The following is a 20,489-nucleotide window of genomic DNA, read 5'->3' on the forward strand; positions in this document are numbered from 1 at the left end:
CTTGAGGTCCTCTGTGACATCGACCCCCATTGTCTGCAGCAGGAGCAGGTTCTGCATACTTTCCAGGAGCTGGGACAGTTTTCCCCGCCTCTCTCTCGCCTCCTGAACACCTTTCAGGATGAAGAACCTCTTGATGTTCCCTTTTACTGTTTCCCACCAGTCCACTGGGGACTCAAAGAGGGGCTTCACAGTTCTCCAACCTGCATAGTCCCTCTTGAGCTCCTCAATGTTTCCCAGGGTCAACAGCTTTGTGTTCAGCTTCCACGTTCCCTTACCAGCCCGCTGCTCGTCCTGTAGGTGACAGTCGGCCTGCAGGAGGCAGTGGTCAGGGAAGAACACTGGCTTGACATCGGTGGATCTGACCGAATCAACCTCTTCAGATATTTCATGCTACACCATGGGAGCAGGAGGAACTGAAGCCTCTCATGAGTTCAATAACATATGACCTATTATAATCGGATGTGGTTTCCATTTGCTTCAGTAAGCTTTTGCCTCTGTAGGATGAGAGTCCCAAGTTTTGTTTTCAAAATTATTGGTTGGTTATGAGTTCCATTTCCCCTTTAGAACTAAGCAGTTCCCTTTTCTCTGAAAAGTGCAAAGATACTAAAGCAGAAATGGACCTCAACCAACCAATGATTTTTCAAAACCAACCAAATCAAAACGGGAACAGTGCTGGCCCATAGATATTTCATGCTTGGGAATTCAGCACAGTTCACAATTTCACTTGTACAGTTATACACAGTGTCATTATAGTCCCCAGTTGCCCAAATCCAGCTTAAATAAAACCAATATTCTTGTTGCTGCCTTTGCATGTCCTTACTTTTACAGTAAATGGCATCTTTATATATTTTTTAATAAAACCTTCCACTCCTCGGTGCTATACAACCTTTGCAGTTGAACTTGATGAAGGAATCCCTGTCTTGTTGTGAGGATTTTGTTGGTTTTAAGCTGATGATATATTATGATGGTATAGCCAGCCTTGATTGAGTGTGTTTAGAATTATTTTTCCAATTCTTCGAAATTGATTTTGCCCTCACAGTTGTAGCTTAATTACGCCTTACATAAAGAAGAAATGTATGAAGCAGGTAGAATGAACAGGTTACTATCTGCCTACATTCAGAACATTATAAACACATCGAGCCAAAAAGATATACAGCTCAGAAACAGACCTTTCGGTCCAACTCAACCCTTCCTATTCATATATCCATCCAGCACTGATCCTTACAGCACAATGCTGGTCACAGGCCTCCAGTCTGAAAAGCAACCCTCTACCATCATCCTCTGTCTCCTATCTTTGGGCCAATTTTGTATCAAAATGGCTAGTTCTCCCAGTAGTCCATGTGATCTAACTTGTTACCAGTCTACCATGTGGAACCTTGCTGAACGCCTTATGATGTCCATATAGACAACGTCTAGTGCTCTGCCTTTATCAATTCTTTTCACTTCTTCAAATAACTCAATCAATATGGACTGGGTGCTGGCAGGTGGGACTAGATTGGGTTGGGATATCTGGTCGGCATGGACAGGTTAGACCGAAGGGTCTGTTTCTGTGCTGTACATCTCTATGACTCTATAAGTTAGTGAGATATGATTTCCCACTCACAAAGCCATGTTGACTATCCCTAATTAGTCCAAATATATGTAAATCCTGTCCCTCAGAATTCCCTCCAACAACTTTCCTGCTACTGATGCCTGACTCACCAGTCTATAGTTGCCTGGCTTTTCCTTACCACCTTTAGAACATAGAACATTACAGCGCAGTACAGGCCCTTCAGCCCTCATTGTTGCGCCAACCTGTGAAACCAATCTGAAGCCCATCTAACCTTCACTATTCCATTTTCATCCATATGACTATCCAATGACCCTTTAAATGCCCTTAAAGTTGGCGAGTCTATTACTGTTGCAGGCAGTGCATTCCACGCCCCTACTACTCTCTGAGTAAAGAAACTACCTCTGACATCTGTCCTATATCTATTACCCCTCAATACAAAACTATGCCCTCTCATGCTAGCCATCACCATCCAAGGAAAAAGGCTCTCACTGTCCAACCTATCTAACCCTATGATTAAACATTTCTTTCTTAAATAATGGCACCACGTTAGCCAACCTCCAGTCTTCTGGCATCTCACCCGTGGCTATTGATGATACAAATATCTCAGCAAGGGGCCCAGCAATCACTTCCCTAGCTTCCCGCAAAGTTCTAGGGTACACCTGACCTGGTCTCGGGGATTTATCCAGCTTTATGTATTTTAAGATGTCCGCCACATCCACCTCTTTTTATGGACACTTTTTAAGAAATTGCTATTTATTTCCCCAAGTTCTCTAGCTTCTATATTTTTCTTCACAGTAAGCACTGAAGCAAATTACTTGTTTATTCACTCGTTTATGCACCTCCCCATATAGGCCACATTGCTGACGTTCAAGTGGCCCTATTATCTACCAAGTCACTCTTTATATGTACTTGTTGAAGCCCTTTGGATTCTCCTCAACCGTACTTGCCAAAGCTATGTCTTGTCCTCTTTTTGCTCTCCTGATATCCCTCTTAAGTATATTCCTACTACCTTTATACTCTTTGAGGAATTCACTTGATCCCTGCTGTCTATACCTGACATATGCTCCTTCTTTTTCATGATCCTGTTGACTCTTTGCTCCTGCCTGCCTTGACTATTTGAATTGCTCATTTTCCCAACTGCACCAGCCTCAGACTAATCCCTTTTCTCACTATCTCTCTGGGCTCTCCCCTCACCCCAGCCCACCCCACTAGTTAAAATCCTCCATCATGGATATAGCAAATCTCCCCACCTATATATTAGTCCCCTTCCAATTCAGTTGCAAACCGTCCCTCTTAGACAGGTCACTTCTACCCTGGAAGAGATTCCAATGATCCAAAAATGTGTACTCTTCTGCCCTGCACCAGCTCCTCAGCCACACATTCATCTGCTCTACCCTCCTATTCCTACTCTCGCTAACACGTGGCACTGGGAGTAATCCAGATATTACTATCCTCCAGAATCTACCTTTTAGCCTCCTGCCTAATTTCCTATATTCTCTCCTCAGAATCTTGTCCTTTTCTCTTCCTATGTCATTGATTCCAGCCTGTACAATGCTGGTCTCGCTCTCTCCTCTTTGAGAATATTCTGCACCCTGTCCAAAACATCTTTGACTCTGGCACCGGCGAGGCAACACAACTTCTGATATCTCATAGAAATGTCTGTCTGTGCCTTTGACTAGAGAGTCCCCTATCACAATCGATCGCTTGGAACCTGGCGTACCCCTTGTTACATTACAGCCTGTCTCGGTACCAGAAACTTGGTTGTTTGTGCTACATTCACCTGACAGTCCATCACCCCATACATTTTCCAAAACAGCATACTTGTTTGAGATGGGGATAATCACAGGAGACTGCTGCACCACCTGCCTACCTCTCTTACCTTTCCTTGAGTTAACCCATCTGTATCTGCGATTTTTCTACCTTCCTGAAATCCCTTAGCTCCTGTAAACTACTCATTGCCTCTAACTGCCACTCCAACTGATCCATGTGAACCAATACAATTCACAACCAAACACACTTCCTGCAGACATAACCATTAGGAACATTGAAATTCTCCATAATCTCACACATCCAACAGGAAGACTACATTACTAAAGCCATCTTTGCACCTGAACAATATACAGACAGACCCAAAAAATGGCACAGTCTTACTGTTCTAAAAAACATGGCTCTATCTTTTGTATTTTTCAAAAAAACTTAATCTGGAGACAGATCGTGATAAAATGTAAACAAAAAAAAATAAATTGACTCTATTATAGACTTAAAAACAAAACTTAGTTGATCCCTAGCTGTGAGTTCCTGATACTGAGGTTTCTCAAAGTTAGGCTGTGAATTTCAATAGTTTTTAACATTTTTCTTAGACTGAACTTCAATGTTCAGAGATACTTGCAACTAAACAGTGCAGGCAACCAGCTGTGAAAGTTCACTACCTGGGCAGTCAGTTGCGCAGGTTCATTGCTTTTTACTCCACCTCCACATGGTAGTTACTACTCCAAGAAATCGAGCAAATTAGCTCCAACACTGAAAAATACTTCAAAAAAGGAGCAGCTCTTACAGTCATAACTTTCTCCCATCCTCTGTCTTGGCATGCCAATCAGGAATGGGCACTGATGCCAGTCTTGTCCCGGACCCAAGAATCAAAATGTGCCGACCTTCATCCACTCTCAGGGGTATGATACAACAACCAAAACTCTGGGCTTCTAGCTGTCTTCACCCTCTGTGTCACTGTGGAAACATCCATCAAAAAGAAAGAAAAAGCAGCATAACAATCAAACAGTAAACACACTGTTAAAGAAACTGGGTCTCAAAAGCCATGGGAAAACACCCCAGTTGTGCCCATGTCATGTGACAAACAGCACTGGAGAAATGCAAACAATTGCTGCCCTTGGAAATGAAATCAAATGGAACTATGGATGGTTACATCACTAAAAGAGGCCATTTCACCCATCGTGTCTGTGCTAGCTCTGTAAGGCTACACCCAGCCTCAACATTGTAGCTTCTTTCTGACATTCTCATAAATTTAAATGTAATAGTTTGAATGTCACTGTTTAAATTAGAATCAATTTAAAAGCAGTACTGTGAAGGAACGACGTTTTCGAACCTCCAAAATCCTAAAGCAGAAGCTTCTTGTTAATTCGACATCATTTGATTCCAGTTTCCTGATTGAACAAAATGATGCTTCCAGAATGATGTGGAGGAGCCAGTGTTGGACTGGGGTGGGCAAAACTAAAAATCGCACAACACCAAATTACAGTCCAACAGGTTTATTTGGAGGTACTAGCTTTTGGAGCGAAGGAGCAGCACTCCAAAAGCTAGTGCCTCCAAATAAACCTGTTCAACTATAACCTGGTGTTGTGAGATTTTTAACTACTTCCAGAATGGCAGACTCGGTTAGTCAAGAGTGAGACTACTGTCTTTAAGTATATGTACAATTGCTCAATATTTACAGGCCCAACTGGGCAGGCTGGTGGTTATGCCTACATGAGCCCAACCCTGTTCATCTCCTCCCACATCCAACAGGAACAGTATATTACTAAGGCCATCTTTGCACCTGAACAATATACAGACAGATCCAGAAAACAGCACAGTCTTACTGCTCTAAAAACATGGCTCTATCTTTTGTATTTTTAAAAGAAGCTTAATCTGGAGACAGATCTTGATAAAATATAAACAAGAAAATATTAAATCTACTCACTATTATAGACTCCCATCACCATATTCTTCTAGTCCATTCTCCCTCATGTACTTATCACATTTAAATGTATTATATTATTCACCACAATCACTCCCTATGACAGCAAGTTCTACATTCTCCTTGCTCTCTAGGCAAAGAGTTACTCTTGAATTTCTGATTGGAATTATTGGTGACAGTTTAATATTGATGGTCCTTAACTCTGTTCTCACCCATAATTACAGCAGTGACTTCACTTCAGAAATTATTTAACTTGTTGAAAAGAGCCTTGGAATTACTTCTGGTTGCGAATATAGCAATGTTAAAGCAGAGAAGAGTGACACATTTGCTTTTAGGAAGAAGTATGAGGAAAGGCAAAATAAATTATAGGTATAATTTTAGAGACAGTGTGGAAATGGAGTGACTGGGCATGAGTGCCTGTCAATCTTTGAAGGTTGCTTATTAGGTTATTGAGTATTGTGTTCAAATCTCCCATTTCAGGAAGAATGTCAAAGTCTTGTGGTGAGCTTAAGAAGAGACTTACTTGAATGAGGGGCTTAATTTACTGTGGAAAGATTGGAGAAGCTGAATATATCCTCCTTAGAGGAGATACGTTAACAGGCTGGATCTATCCTCCTTAGAGGAGATAAGTTAAGAGGGAGATTTAATAGAAGCAGAAATAAGGAGGAACTATTTTCCGGGGCAGGAAGGTTAATCAACGGAGAGGCGCAGATTGAAGAGAATTGTTAAAAGAACAAATCAGAATTTTCTTTCATGCTGTAAGTTGTTATGATCTGGAACATGTTGCTTACAGCACATGTAATGGGTTTTCAAAAGGGAATTGAATAAATATTTGAAGTTGAAAAAATTGCAGTGTTATGAAGAATGGGATCGATGGTTATATATTTCAAAGAGGATGAAATGAGGACTGCAGATGCTGGAGATCAGAGTCGAGAGTGTGATGCTGGAAAAACACAGCAGGTCAGACAGCAACAGAGGAGCAGGAGAATCAACATTTCAGGCAAAAGCCCTTCTCCTGCTCCTCAGATGCTGACTGACCTGCTGTGCTTTTCCAGCACCCCATTCTCGACATATATTTCAAAAAGTTGAGACAGACATGTTGGCTGAGTGGCCTCCTCCTGTACAGTATTATTCTAAATCTTTCTTAAAGATAGAAATAATCAGGCTGTGACAAACATGAGTATTATTAAGAGGTAAATATTCTGCTAATGGCAAGTCCCAGCATGTTGCTGCCTCAGTTTTAGATATCTGAATCAACCTGTTAGGGATGTTATTACACACCTTTGGTGTAGGTGGGTCAGCTCTCCTGGCTCAGAAGGAGGGATGTTATTACTACACCACAATAGGTCCTGAAGCAACTGCTGAATCATTGCTGAAACTAAGGATTAAACCTTTTGAATCTTCAGAGTCAAGATTAGAGTGGTGCTGGAAAAGCACAGCAGGTCAAGGAGCAGGAAAATCGATGTTTCAGGTCCTGATGAAGGGCTTTTGCCCGAACCGTCGATTTTCCTGCTCCTCAGAGGCTGCCTGACCTGCTGTGCTTTTCCAGCACCACTCTAATCTTGACTCTGATCTCCAGCATCTGTAGTCCTCACTTACACCTTCGATCTAACACTCCCCCAATTGAGTTATTTCTGCTGACCGCCGAACTCCGTTTACAGCTGCATCATTTGATGAAAGGTCATTTAGCTTGAAACATTAATGCGGTTTATTTCCACAGGTGCTGTCTGACCTGTGAGTGTTTCTAGCTCTTTATGTCCAGAAGCCATCTGCTGGAAGTCGGTTAACAGATAAAAATTGGAACTCTTCATTAATAGCCCCTTAATTTCTCACTCTGAGAAATGACACAGCTTTTACGCACTGATGATCCTCTACTCAAACTCCCTTGTGCCACTTTTGATGGTCATCATTTGAAACTCTTAAGGGTCTTGTCAGTAAGATTCTGATTTAGCTTTTGGGAAAATTTGGTCAGATGTTCCAATCAGCTGAGGTACCAAATAATTCTGAGTTTCCCCAAAATCTCTACACATGACAAATTGAGGAACTTCATTCATTGTATTTCGTTTGTTGACTCGATTATATATATTCAGCTGGGAGACGCCTGTGGGAGTCAACAAAAAATATTGTTTCTGCTCAGAACTGGTTTTTAGTTTCATAAGCATCAGCAGTGAAACTGAAGCACTGGGTTTTAATACTCTCCATTTGAAGTATTTGAAAGAAAATAAGATGAGGTGCTTCTACTCCAGGTGAGTTATTTATCTCCTAAAACATAAATGTTAATTGTTAGATTTGCTCAGGTGAACTCCTGATTTTATATTCCAGTATATTTTGTGTAGGCTGACAATATTTTATCAAATGCCAAATTTTGGTTGGGAAATTACCAAAGTTTACAGCAGAAAAGATGCTATTTGGCCCATCATGTTTGCGCCAGTCATCAGTGTTCACGATGGGGTGTTCTATTCATTTTGTATTTAGTTTATCACCGTTAACCATGAAATAGGGGCTCCATCAGAATCATTGACAGATACAACAGAGGAGAAGGCAATTCAGCCAATCAGAACCTGTGCCAGGTCTGTCCAATTAATTTCATCCTTCCTCCCCTAACTCTTTCCATCATAGCCCTGAACTTATCTTCTCTTTGAGTATTTCTCCAATGCTCCCGCTTTGGAAAATTCCTGTTGAATCAGCATCCACCTCCTCTAAGGTGGTTCCAGATCACAACAAGGAAAAACATATTCTCCTTAAACCCCCTTCTGGTTGTTTTGCAGCTCCCTTCAATCTGTGTCTCTCTGATAATGACGCTCCTGTCACTGGAAATAGCGTGTCACTATTTACTCTGTCAACACCTTTCATGTTTTTGAACAACATGATTAAATCTCCCTTTTTACCTTCTCTGTGCTGATGAGAAGAATCCTAGTTTTTCCGGTCACTGAAGTAATATAAATTAGGTAAATAAAGTAAATCAAGAAACGTAATACTGGGAGGAAAACTACTTTGTTTAAATAATTCAGACCATGAATGTCCATTTTTTCACAGTAAACCCCAAGTCCAACCCCACTGTCTAACTCATCGCACACTTTCTTTAATATACCACCCAGCCTAATCCTACTCACCCTCTCGATCCCTATAACCTTTAATATTCCATCCAGCCTACATCCACTCATCCCTCACTCCCCATTCCATTTCATATTACACCTAACCTAATCCCACTCTCTCTGACTCATTGCCCCAGTTTAATCTGACTCTCCCCCTCTCCCCCATACTCTTTAATATCGTAAACACTCTCTCGCTCCTTACAGCCTGTAATATTCATCCAATCTGATGCCATTCTCCCTTCTTAGCCCCCATGCCATTTAATAAGTCATTTAGTTTGATCCTCACTCCCTGTAAACTTTAACATCCTGTTCTAATTCCATTCACCCCTCACATTCCATGCCCATTAATATCTCAGTCAGTCTAATACTATTTTCCTGTTGATTGTCCACATATCTTTTAATATTATATTTGTTTGTAGCAACCATCTTATTCCTTTTTATTTGTGGTATTTCCATAACAGAATATAGCAGAGAATCTTAGAATTGATCACCTTATGTGTAGAAGAACCTGTTAACATTTTTCTAACCTTAGTGATTTTTGTGACGATTTGTAGCTCAGGCTGATGATAAGCCTGTAAGTTTGCTCGCTGAGCTGGAAGGTTTGTTTTCAGACGTTGCGTCACCATACTAGGTAGCATCATCAGTGAGAGTCTCCAGTGAAACGTTCGAAAGCGAACCTTCAAGCTCAGCAAGCAAACTCATAGACTTATTTTTCTAACCTGTTGTATATCCAGGATTCCATTTTATCTGTTCTTAATATAAAAGTCAGCAAGTGTGTGTGTGTGTGAGAGAGAAAACATGTCAGGAAGGGATGGGATCAAGTTTGATTGCAATGCTTCCTGTAGTGACAGACCCAGTGAATACTCTAAACTTACGAAATAGCTGCCACTTGAGCATGATTCTTGATAATATATTTCTTTGCCTGGAGCATGTATATGTTCATATTGACACCAGATCTGTGTCAATATGAACATATACAAATATTGAGAGTATGTTTAAAAATTCAGTACTGGGGCTTGGGTGCGGATTATTTGTCCAATGGGACTTTCAGTTACTGTATAGAGACTGGAGTTGTTCACCTTGGAACAGAGAAAGTCAATCCAAAACGTAATGGAGGTCTTCAAAATCATAAAGAGTTTTGATACAGTAAATTAGGAGAAGTAGCAGGAAGGTCAGTAAGCAGAGGGGGACAGTCTGAAGATATTATGAACCAGAGGAGGAAATGTGAATCATGTTGACACAGTGTCATATAGTGATCCAGAATACACAAAGGGATTTGAAAACAAGGTTTACAAGGGTGTTAATCCCAGGACAGAGACTTGGGGATGGATTTTCGACAAATGTATGTGGGAGCAGGAAGAACTCAAGGACTGTTTGTCCCCCTGTTTTGCATAATTCCCTGATTCGATCTCCAATCCAGAATCACACAGAGACAAAGTATTGCAGAACCTCTTCTGGCAGTTAGAGAAAGCTGCAGTTGTGTGCTAAAAACAGCAAGTGAAAGATTATTCAAAGATCAAATGGTTCCAGGCTTGAAGAAGCCTTTCGACTCTCTAGAATAGAAACATAGCTAGTTAAAATGCCCCATCCTTTCCACATAATCTTATATCTCTCAGGCACTGCATTCCAGATCTTAACCACTTTCTGCAAAACAAATTTATTCTCAAGTTGCTGTTGTTTGAGTGACCAATCTCCCTAACTCTGTGATTCTGTTTGTCAGTCTTTCATCCAGTGGGAACAGTTTCTCCATCTCTACTTTGTCCAGCGCCTTATGATTTTCAACACCTCAATCAAAACCCTGGTCAACCTTCTCCTCCCCAAGCAGAACATCCTAATTTCTTCAATTTATCAAAATACCTTAACGCTTCTTATCTGTGGAACCATTCTCGTGAATCTTTTCTGCAGCTTCACTAATGTCCTTCCTAAAGTGCAGTGCTGGAACTGGATATACCAGTGTTGTATAAACATTCATAGCAACCTCCTTACTTTTGTAGTTTATAACTCTTGTATAAAGCCCAGGATTACAGCTGTTTTTGTAATCACTTGTCCTGCAACCTTCAAGGATATTATACATGCAGAGGGAGTTCCCTCTGTTTTTGGATATTAGATTAGATACAGTGTGGAAACAGGCCCTTCGGCCCAACAAGTCCACACCGACCCACCGAAGCGCAACCCACCCAGACCCCATTCTCCTACATTTACCCCTTCACCTAACACTATGGGCAATTTAGCTCGGCCAATTCACCTAACCTGCACATTTTTGGACTGTGGGAGGAAACCGGAGCACCTGGAGGAAACTCACGGAGACACGGGGAGAATGTGCAAACTCCACACAGTCAGTCGCCTGAAGCGGAATTGAACCCAGGTCTCTGGCGCTGTGAGGCAATAGTGTTAACCACCGTGCCGCCCACAAATCATCCCCTTTACATTGTGTTTCCAAATTCTCTCTAGCAAAATATGCAATGTAAAGTCTTAACTGCACGTTATTTGTTTCACATTTTTAATTTAATCAGTTGTTTATCTTAGGAAGAATGTCCGAGTGTCTGAGAAGGGAGAGGCAAGAAGGGGAACTCACAAGACAGGGTACAAGGCAGGAAGAGTTTAGTATTGAGGGGCTGAATGGTCTCTCCCCATTCCTAGAAGGTGAAGATGAGATATCTGGCAGAACTTAACACACAAACGCCAAGATGAAACTTGTCCAATGCTGAGGAAAGCTCTTCCCATCAACCTTTCTCTGGTCACACCCACTCCTTTCCCTGGAAGTTACTGTGATGGAAAATGGGATGTTATCTGCCTAATGGTGGAATGGACCTTTGCAAGTTAGGCCAGGAGATAGAGACATTGTTTTTGTCAAGATTATTTAAAGTAATTCCAAGATGCAGCGTACTGTGCTCTTTGAGTGTTCACCAGGGACACACATCAAGTTAAACATCAACTGCATCTGAAGGACCATCAACTCAATGAAAGACACTTTTCGGTCTGCCCAAAACTTGCTGGTATTCCAATGCAAGCTATCTTTCACTATGTGATCCAGATTGACATTTTCTGTTCTAAGTCTACAAGCTGAAGGACACACCAAAGCTTGGGATAGCCACTGCAGAGGCTCAATGTGAAAAGTTCACTATCTCGGTACAAATAGGGACTGGAAACTGTAGAACCCTTTGGTCTGTGTGCCTGACAAGAATTGCATGGAAGGATATGGGAAGTAGGAAATAGGAGTGGGTCACTTGAATCCTAACGTCTCCACTGTCATTAATTAAGATCAAGGATGATGTCCCCAGGCCTCAACTCCTCTTTCATGCCAAGTCTTCGTAGCCCTCAACCCCATAAATTCAAAAATTCATCCAACTCCTCTTTAAATGTTTTTAATGATCTAGCTTCCCAAATCTCTGGAATAGAGAATTCCAGACATTCACTACCCTTTCAGAAAAAGAAAATCCTTTGCATCTTAGTTTTAAATGCTTGTCCCCTTCTTCTGTAATTATGCCCCCTAGGTTGAAAACCTCTCACCAGTGGAAACATCCTCTCAACATTTATCCTGTCAAACCCCATCAGATCTTGCCTCCTCATTCTTGTAACCTTTAATGAATAAAGGCCTAAACTGTTTAACTGTTCCAGATAAGTCATCCATTCATCCCAGGAATGAGCCCTTTAAAACTGTCTCCAATACCAGTATATCCTTTCTTAAAAACAGGACCCAAAACTACACACAGTCCTCCAGGTGTGGCCTCACCAACACCCTGTGCAGTTTCAACAGGACTTCCCTATTTTTAAATTCCAACTCCTGTAAATATCAACAATATGGAAATTTAACAAGGCACCTCTGAGTAGAACATACCATCAAGAGAAAAGTCTGTTTCTATTCCACTACACTTAATTTTCAATTTGAAATGATTAGCCCTCAGGTTCTATACCCGGCGTGGAATGTATGCCATGAACATTAAGTACAATTGTTTGGAGTCAGGTTAAATTTTGTTGCACTTTCTGTAATTTTCAAGTTGTCAAAATGTTTAGTAATATGCTTAATTTTGGCAAAAGGTCCAGTTGAAATGTTCAAAATTATAAAGTTAGAGTAGATTCCCTACAGTATGGAAACAGGCCCTTTCGCCCAACAAGTCCACATTGATCCTCCAAAGAGTAACCCACCCAGATCCATTCCCCCACCCTCTATTTACCCCTAACTAATGCACCTGACACGATGAGCAAGTTAGCATAGCCAATTTACTTGACCTGCACATCTTTGGACTGTGGGAGAAAACCAGAACACACCCATGCAGACACAGGGAGAATGTGCAAACTCCACACAGACAGTCGCCCGAGGCAGGAATTGAACCTGGATCCCTGGCGCTGTGAGGCAGCAGTGCTAAACACTGAGCCACCATGCCACCCAGCATTAGTGATAATGAAACACATAGACTTGAGTATTTGAAAGGAGAAGGCTTAGAACAATACATTCACCGGCTCTAGCTTGAGTTTATACCCGAACTTTGCAACATCCATTCTCCCGGTCTCCCCGGTGACCAACTGGAAAGACAGCAGTCTTTTCCTTATCTGATTGGTTGATCTTTAACTCCCCTTCCCAAGTTTTGAGAAGATTTGTAGCTCAGGTTGAGGTTCTGGACGTCGGTTTGCTCGCTGAGCTGGAAGGTTCATTTGAATTTTCCAAACGAATGAATGAACCTTTGCCTTCCCAACTCAAACATATTTGGAATTACTAAACAGAAATATTGAAAGAAATGTGTTTTCTAATGCCTCAGGTTTTGCTCCTAGCTCTATCTTGGTGATTAATCTTCAACTCCTGCAGACTCTAGGACAATCCTAAAGGATTGGAAAGAACATCACCACTTCAGAGCAATGAAGGATGGACAATAAATAGCAGCCTTGTGGTTAATGCTTGCATTCTGCACTGAACTGCTGTTATCGTCCAAAGAGTCACGAGTTGTTACAAACTAGTTGTTTTACTATTTTGCAGTTGCATTTGTATTTGGGGAGCTTGCCCCAAATTGGGGGAACAAGAGGAAGAACATCATCCCAGAAAACATTAATGATTACAGAACTATTCCAAAAAGATCAGTTCTGATGCACTAGGATCTCAGTGAAAGAATGGCTTGTGCTGGATATTGGCCAGGTCTGGAGAAAAATGAGGAGCACTTGACAGCTGCTTCCTCTAAAGATTGACAGAAGTTTGAATTGGGAAACTTGTCCTGCTCTACAACGGGTGAGTAAATCATGTTTGTATGCAGATACTTACATGACTTTAATCTGTATGTGAAATGTTGTTATACCCTCAGTAAATGTGAGCCAATCCAAAACTCTGCTGCCCCGTATCCCAAGTCACACAAGTCCCATGCAACACATAGTAGGCCTGCATTGGCTCATGGTCTGGCACTGTCTACATTTTAAAATTGTCATCCTAGTTTCAAATTCCTCAATTGACCCACCCTAATTCTGTAAAACTCCTCCAACCCTACGACCATCTGCATCTCTGTAGCTTCTTCAAGCCCCTACACTGCACCCAATTTCAGTAACTTGCTGCAGTCCCTTCAATGTACCCTATCCCTGTGATCTTCTCAATCCCTAACAGCCTCCAGATCACTACCCTCTCCAATTCTGGCCTCTTGCACAATTCCTGATTTCCAACACTTCGCCAGTAGTGGCTATGACTTTATCACTTGTAGGTCCTAAGTCCTGGAATACCCTTCCTCATCTACTCTTCCAGTACAGTCTCCTGCACTAAGACACTCCTTAAACCTATCCATTTTGCCAAGTTTTAGGCACTTGTCCTAATGCCTTCTAATGTGATGTGGTGTCAGAATGTATTTAATTATATTGTAGGAACATTAAAATATTCTTCTCAGCTATACTCTATCTCTCCTTCTGACAACTGTCTGAGATTAAGATAATCTGTTGGAAATGTTGCAATTTTTAGTTAATCAAATTTAAATTCCTCCAGCAACTATGATGAGATTTGAACCCACATGCCCCAAGGCCACTTCCCTGGGTTTCTGGATTTAAATAGTCCAACTTATTTGCCACTTATAGCACCATCCTTCCTAATTGACTGTCTAGACATATAATGTGCTAAGTGAATATAAATTGTTGCTGCTAATGTTTTTTTTAATGTAACACCTGGTAACATTTTGTATTATATTAAAAATACAAAGATGGGAACTTACTGTTGTTGCTGGAGGGAAGGAGGTTACACTCATTGTTGGAGGTGCTTTTGAAAGACAAGTTGTTGTTGTCATGGTTATCTGGGTGAAATGACGCCTCCGGCCAGAGGTTGTGCTGCAACCTGGTCTGGGTACCTGCCATTCTTCAGTCAGCCACTAGATGGGAGCAGCTCACTAGATGGGAGAAGTCAATTAACACCTTGCTGATTTCCTTTAAAACAGTTAATCTTTGTCCCTTTCAACTTGTAAACAGTTTACTCCAGAGAGAAAAAAATTGCTGAGCCTTTCAAAGCCTGAAAAGTTGTTAAAGTTTTGATGTTTACAATATCATAGAGCCCCAAGTATTAGAAATCCCTTCCTTATTCACTCTACCTGTATTATCCCCTCCTTGAAGATGCTCCTCATACAAATTATTTGAGTAAAGTTTTAGGCACTTGTCTTTATCCCACCTTATGTGACTCACTGTCAGATTTTGGCTGATTAAACTTTGGGAAGATCAAACCATTCTTATCAGAGCCGTGATCCAAGTACCATTCTCTGGCTCTACTGTCTCCATCCCTCTATTACAATACAACTGGGTTGTGAATGTTGTTGTGGCAACATTTCTGTGAAACATGTTGGGGCATTTTATGTTACGTGAAGAGCACAGTAAATGAGAGGGATATTGTTGTTGCTAAGATTGCTCCAGGAAATCATGTTCTTGTCCATGTTGTTGTTGCTAATAAACGTCAAATTGTTGCTGTGGTTCTCTGGGTGAAATGTTACCTACAGTCTGATCCAGATACCTTCCATTCTTCAGACAGCTTCTAGGGACAGATAGAACAGCTTCTGTGAATATTCTGTTCCTCTTCCCTCTCTGATTCCCCTTTGGATCACACTGGCCTCTCCATTACAGGTGGTGCAAATGTACATTATCCTGTTCCCTTACATACAGTGTCACATTGTCAAACTCAACATTTACCTTCCATTCCTAATGAATTTGGAATTGAACCTCTACTTCTAGAAACATAACTCAAACTAAATCGAACACTCTGATCACCCCTGAATTGAGTTATTGAATTTAGCTCCTGGTATGCCTCCTTTATTAAAGTTTGCATCCTTGTTTTCATAGCACTCCCTCTTCAGTCTTCCTTATTTCTGTAATCTCACCAGACCTGTAACCCTCCCAATCACTGTAATCTCCCCCGTCTCGAGATCCCTCCCTACTTCTGAACCTCCTTCAGCCCCTACAATATTTCCTATCTCGAATTCCTACACATCTCCCTGACTCTGTAATCTCCTCCAGCATCTACATCCCTTCATACCTCTGTAATCTCCTTCAGGCCTAAAACTCCTCCCTATTTCTGTAACCACCTCCAGCACCTACAATCTATTATCTAGAGAAATCGTACGACTAGCCAAGAGGAGAAGGGAAGCATAGATAAGATCCAGGCAGCTAAGAACAGAACGGGCGCTGGAGAATATCAGAAGAGTAGAACCAGTCTTAAACGAGGAATCATGCGGGCTAAAAGGGGTCATGAAATAGCTTTAGCGAGCAGAATTAAGGAGAATCCCAAAGCCTTTTATTCTTATATAAGAAGCAAGTAGGTAACTAGAGAAAAGATTGGTCCACTAAGGGGTAATGAAGGAAGGCTGTGTGTCGAGTCTGAGGGAATGGGTGAGATCCTGAATGATTACTTTGCATCAGTGTTCACTGAGGAAAGGAACATGATGAATGTTGAGATTAGAGATAGAAGTTTGATAAATCTGGATCACGTTGACATAAGTAGGGAAGATGTGTTGGGTAGGCTAGAGGTTATTAAGGTGAATAAATTCCCAGGACCAGATGGGATCTATCCCAGGTTGCTGAGGGAGTCGAGACAGGAAATAGCTGGGCCCTTGACAGATATCTTTGTAACATCCTTAAAGACAGGTGAGGTGCCGGAGGACTACAGGGTTGCTCATGTTGTCCCCCTGTAAAGGAAGGGTAGTAGGGATATTCCAGGTAAATACAGACCAGTGAGCCTGACGTCAGTGGTGGGAAAGTTGCTGAAGAAGGTACTGAGGGATAGGATCTATTTATATTTAGAAAAGAATGGTCTTTTCAGTGATAGGCAACATGGTTTTGTGCGGGGTAGATCATGCCTTACCAACTTAATAGAGTTCTTCGAGGAAGTGACCAAATTGATAGATGAAGGAAGGGCTGTTGATGTCATACATTGACTTTAGTAAGGCATTTGATAAGATTCCCATGGTAGACTAATGGAGAAAGTGAAGTCATATGGTTTGCAGATTATTCTAGCTAGGTGGATAAAGAACTGGTTCAGCAACAGGAGACAGAGAGTAGTAGTTGAAGGGAGTTTCTCGAAATGGAGAAAGGTGACCAGTGGTGTTCCACAGGGGTCAGTATTGGGGCCACTGTTGTTTGTAATATACATAAGTGATCTGGAAGAGGGCACGGTTGGTATGATCAGCAAGTTTACAGATGACACGAAGATTGGTGGAGTAGCAGAAAGCATAAGGGACTTTCAAAGAATACAGGAGGATATAGATAGACTAGAGAGTTGGGCGGAAAAGTGGCAGATGGTGTTCAATCCAGGGAAATGTGAGGTGATGCATTTTGAGAAGTCTAATTCTATAGAGAAGTCTAATTATATAGTAAACGGAAGAGACTTGGGAAAAGTTGATGAGCAGGGAGATGTGGGAGTTCAGGTCCATGTATCCTGAAGGTGGCTGCACAGGTGGATAGAATGGTCAAGAAGGCATATGGTATGCTTGTCTTCATCGGACGGGGTATTGAGTATAAGAACTGGCAGGTCATGTTAAAGTTGTACAAGATGTTGGTTCGGGCCGCATTTAGAATTACCAAAGGGATGTGGATGCTTTGGAGAGGGTACAGAGAAGGTTTACGAGGATGTTGCCTGGGATGGAAGGTGCTAGCTATGAACAGAGGTTGAGTAGGTTAGGATTGTTTTCATTAGAAAAAAGGAGATTGAGTGGGCACCTGTTTGAGGTTTACAAAATCATGAAGGGTATAGAGAGGGTGGATAGAGATAAGCTTTTTCCCAGAATGAAGGATTCAATAACGAGAGTCACGCGTTCAAAATGAGAGGTGAGAAGTTTAAGGGGGATACACTGGGCAAGTACTTCACACTGAGAGTGGTAGGTGCCTGGAACGCGTTGCCAGCAGAGGTAGTAGAGGCAGGCACGGTAGATTCATTTAAGATGCATCTGGACAGATGCATGAGTAGGTGGGGAGCAGAGGGATACAGATCCTTAGGAATTGGGCAACATGTTTAGACAGGGGATTCGATTGGCACAGGCTTGGAGGGCCGAAGGGCCTGTTCCTGGGCTGTACATTTTCTTTGTTCTTTGTTCTTTTATCTCTGTAACGTAATCTGCTTGAAGTGAAATAGTACCATGCACAAATGTCATAGAGTCATAGAGATGTACAGCATGGAAACAGACCCTTCGGCCCAACTCGATATCCCAACCTCAGCTTGTCCCATTTGCCAGCACTTGGCTCATATCCCTCTAAATCCTGCCTGTTCTAATACCCATCCAGATGCCTTTTAAATGTTGCAAAACCTGGTAACATTTTGTATTATATTAAAAATACAAAGATGGGAAATTACTGCTGTTGTTGCTGTAGGGAAGGAGGTTACTCTCATTGTTGGAGGTGCTTTTGAAAGACAAGTGGTTAGCACTGCTGCCTCGCAGCACCAGGGTCCCAGGTTCGATTCCAGCGTCAGACGAATGTCTGTGTGGAGTTTGCACATTCTTCCCGTCTCTGCGTGGGTTTGCTCCGGTTTCCTCCCACAGTCCAAAGATGTGCAGGTCAGGTGAATTGGCCATGCTAAATTGCCCATAGTGTTAGGTGCTTTAGTCAGAGGGCAATAGGTCTGGGTGGGTTACTCTTCGGAGTGTCGGTGTGGACTTGCTGGGTGAAGGGCCTGTTTCCACTCTGTAGTGAATCTAATCTATAAAAAAGTTTTTGTTGTCATGGTTATCTGGGTGAAATGCCACCTCCGGCCAGGTTGTGCTGCAACCTGGTCTGGGCACCTGCCATTCTTCAGTCAGCCACTAGATGGGAGCAGCTCCTGTCATTTTCTTCTCCTTCCCTGTCTGATTCCCATGTGGGTTAAACTGTTCTCTCCATTACCCACATTTTTCTGTCACCTCATACAGCGCATTGACCTCCACAGAGTGTTACATTATCAAACTTATCATTTACTCCCCATCTCCTCTGCTGGCATTTTTTTTAAACCACAGATTTGTCAGTGAGAATTTGAAACTCTACTGCCCAATATCATAAATTAAACAAAATCTTGTTCATTCTCCATCCTCATATTCACTGACTGAAATTGGTTCCTGGTTTGGCGACGCCGCCATTTTGAAATTCTCTACCTCTTTTCAAATCACATCTTCTCCAACCTTTCCATCTCTGCAACCTCGATAGCCCCGGTATCCCTCAGTACCTCTGTAACAATCTACAGCCGTCAAACCTCCCATTCTCTGTAATGACCTCCAGTCCTGAGAATTATCCCTATTTCTGTTATCTCCTACAACCCCTACAAATCTTCCTTCCTCTATAACATCTCTAGCCTCAGAATCCTCCCTTTCTCTATAGCCTTCTGCAACCTCTACAACTCTCCATATTTTTGTATTCTTCTCCAGGCCCTACAATTCTCCAAGATCTCTGCATTCCAAATCTGGAATCTAGTCTCTCCAACTCTGGCTTCTTGCATATTCCCTGTTTTCCAACTTTCTACCGTGGGTGGCTATGCTTTAAGCTATCTGAGCTGTTATATGCAAATTACCACAAGCTACTTTAACTTCAGCTACTTATTAAGAAATCTCATAGACAATCGAATATTGAAACCTTATTGTGTGTATGAACCAAAATATGACTCCTTAAGTAGACAAGTTAAGTCTTATAGCTCACCTGAGCTATTACCTGATCAATGGTGGAATTTAGTTATAATTCCAGTCAACAGCATCTGTCTCTATATAAGTCAGAGTTCGATTCCTGTGCATTGTGGTTCTCTAGAGATCTGCTACTGAATTTAATACTTATAGGATTTTCTGTCTTGTGAAGTTTCTGATGTGACATTATTGATGATACTTTAGATCTGTTCATCCATAAGATTGATTACACTCTGGAATCATTAAGTCTGTAGCTGCCTTCTTATCAGGTGTAGCTTCCCTGTTCCTTGTTACATTCGATGTGAACTGTCTCCTGTCTCCCAGGAAATATTGCTGAGCCTTTCAATCCCTGAAAGGTTGTTAAAGTTTTGATGCTTACAGTATCACAGAGCCCCAAGTATTAGAAATCCCTAGGCACTTGTCTTTATCCCACCTTATGTGACTCACTGTCAGATTGTGGCTGATTAAATGTTGGGAAGATCAAACCATTCTTACCAGAGCGAGATCCAAGTTCCATTCTCTGGCTGTACTGTCTCCATCCCTCTATTACAATACAACTGCGATGTGAATGTTGTTGTGGCAACATTTCTGTGAAACATGTTGGGGCATTTTATGTTACGTGAAGAGCACAGTAAATGAGAGGGATATTGTTGTTGCTAAGATTGCTCCAGGAAATCATGTTCTTGTCCATGTTGTTGTTGCTAATAAACGCCAAATTGTTGCTGTGGTTCTCTGGGTGAAATGTTACCTACAGTCTGATCCAGATACCTTCCATTCTTCAGTCAGCTTCTAGGGACAGATAGAACAGCTTCTGTGAATATTCTGTTCCTCTTCCCTCTCTGATTCCCCTTTGGATCACACTGGCCTCTCCATTACAGGTGGTGCAAATGTACATTATCCTGTTCCCTTACATACAGTGTCACATTGTCAAACTCAACATTTACCTTCCATTCCTAATGTCTGCATTTGTTTTCACATGATGAATGAATTTGGAATTGAATCTCTACTTCCAAAAACATAAATCCAACACACTGATCACCCCTGAATTGAGTTATTGAATTTAGCTCCTGGTA

At 41.7% G+C, this 20,489-nt stretch overlaps 1 protein-coding gene across 2 annotated transcripts in view; it reads left to right on the forward strand.

Moving 5' to 3' along the window:
- The first annotated feature begins 7,358 nt into the window (after positions 1–7,358).
- Positions 7,359–20,489, forward strand: part of LOC122544207 (uncharacterized) — a 62,278-nt gene continuing 49,147 nt past the window's right edge. Inside the window, exons 1-2 of one of the 2 annotated variants that reach the window (XM_043683265.2) lie at positions 7,359–7,489; positions 13,311–13,556. The gene's annotated coding sequence lies outside the window, so the exon portion shown is untranslated. The remainder of the gene's footprint in view (positions 7,490–13,310; positions 13,557–20,489) is intronic. The other variant, XM_043683267.2, reaches the window with a different exon arrangement.

This window comes from Chiloscyllium plagiosum, unplaced genomic scaffold, assembly GCF_037043375.1.
Source record: "Chiloscyllium plagiosum isolate Xiang-an unplaced genomic scaffold, Cpla_swu_hap1 HiC_scaffold_38, whole genome shotgun sequence".
Taxonomy (NCBI): Eukaryota; Metazoa; Chordata; class Chondrichthyes; order Orectolobiformes; family Hemiscylliidae; genus Chiloscyllium; species Chiloscyllium plagiosum.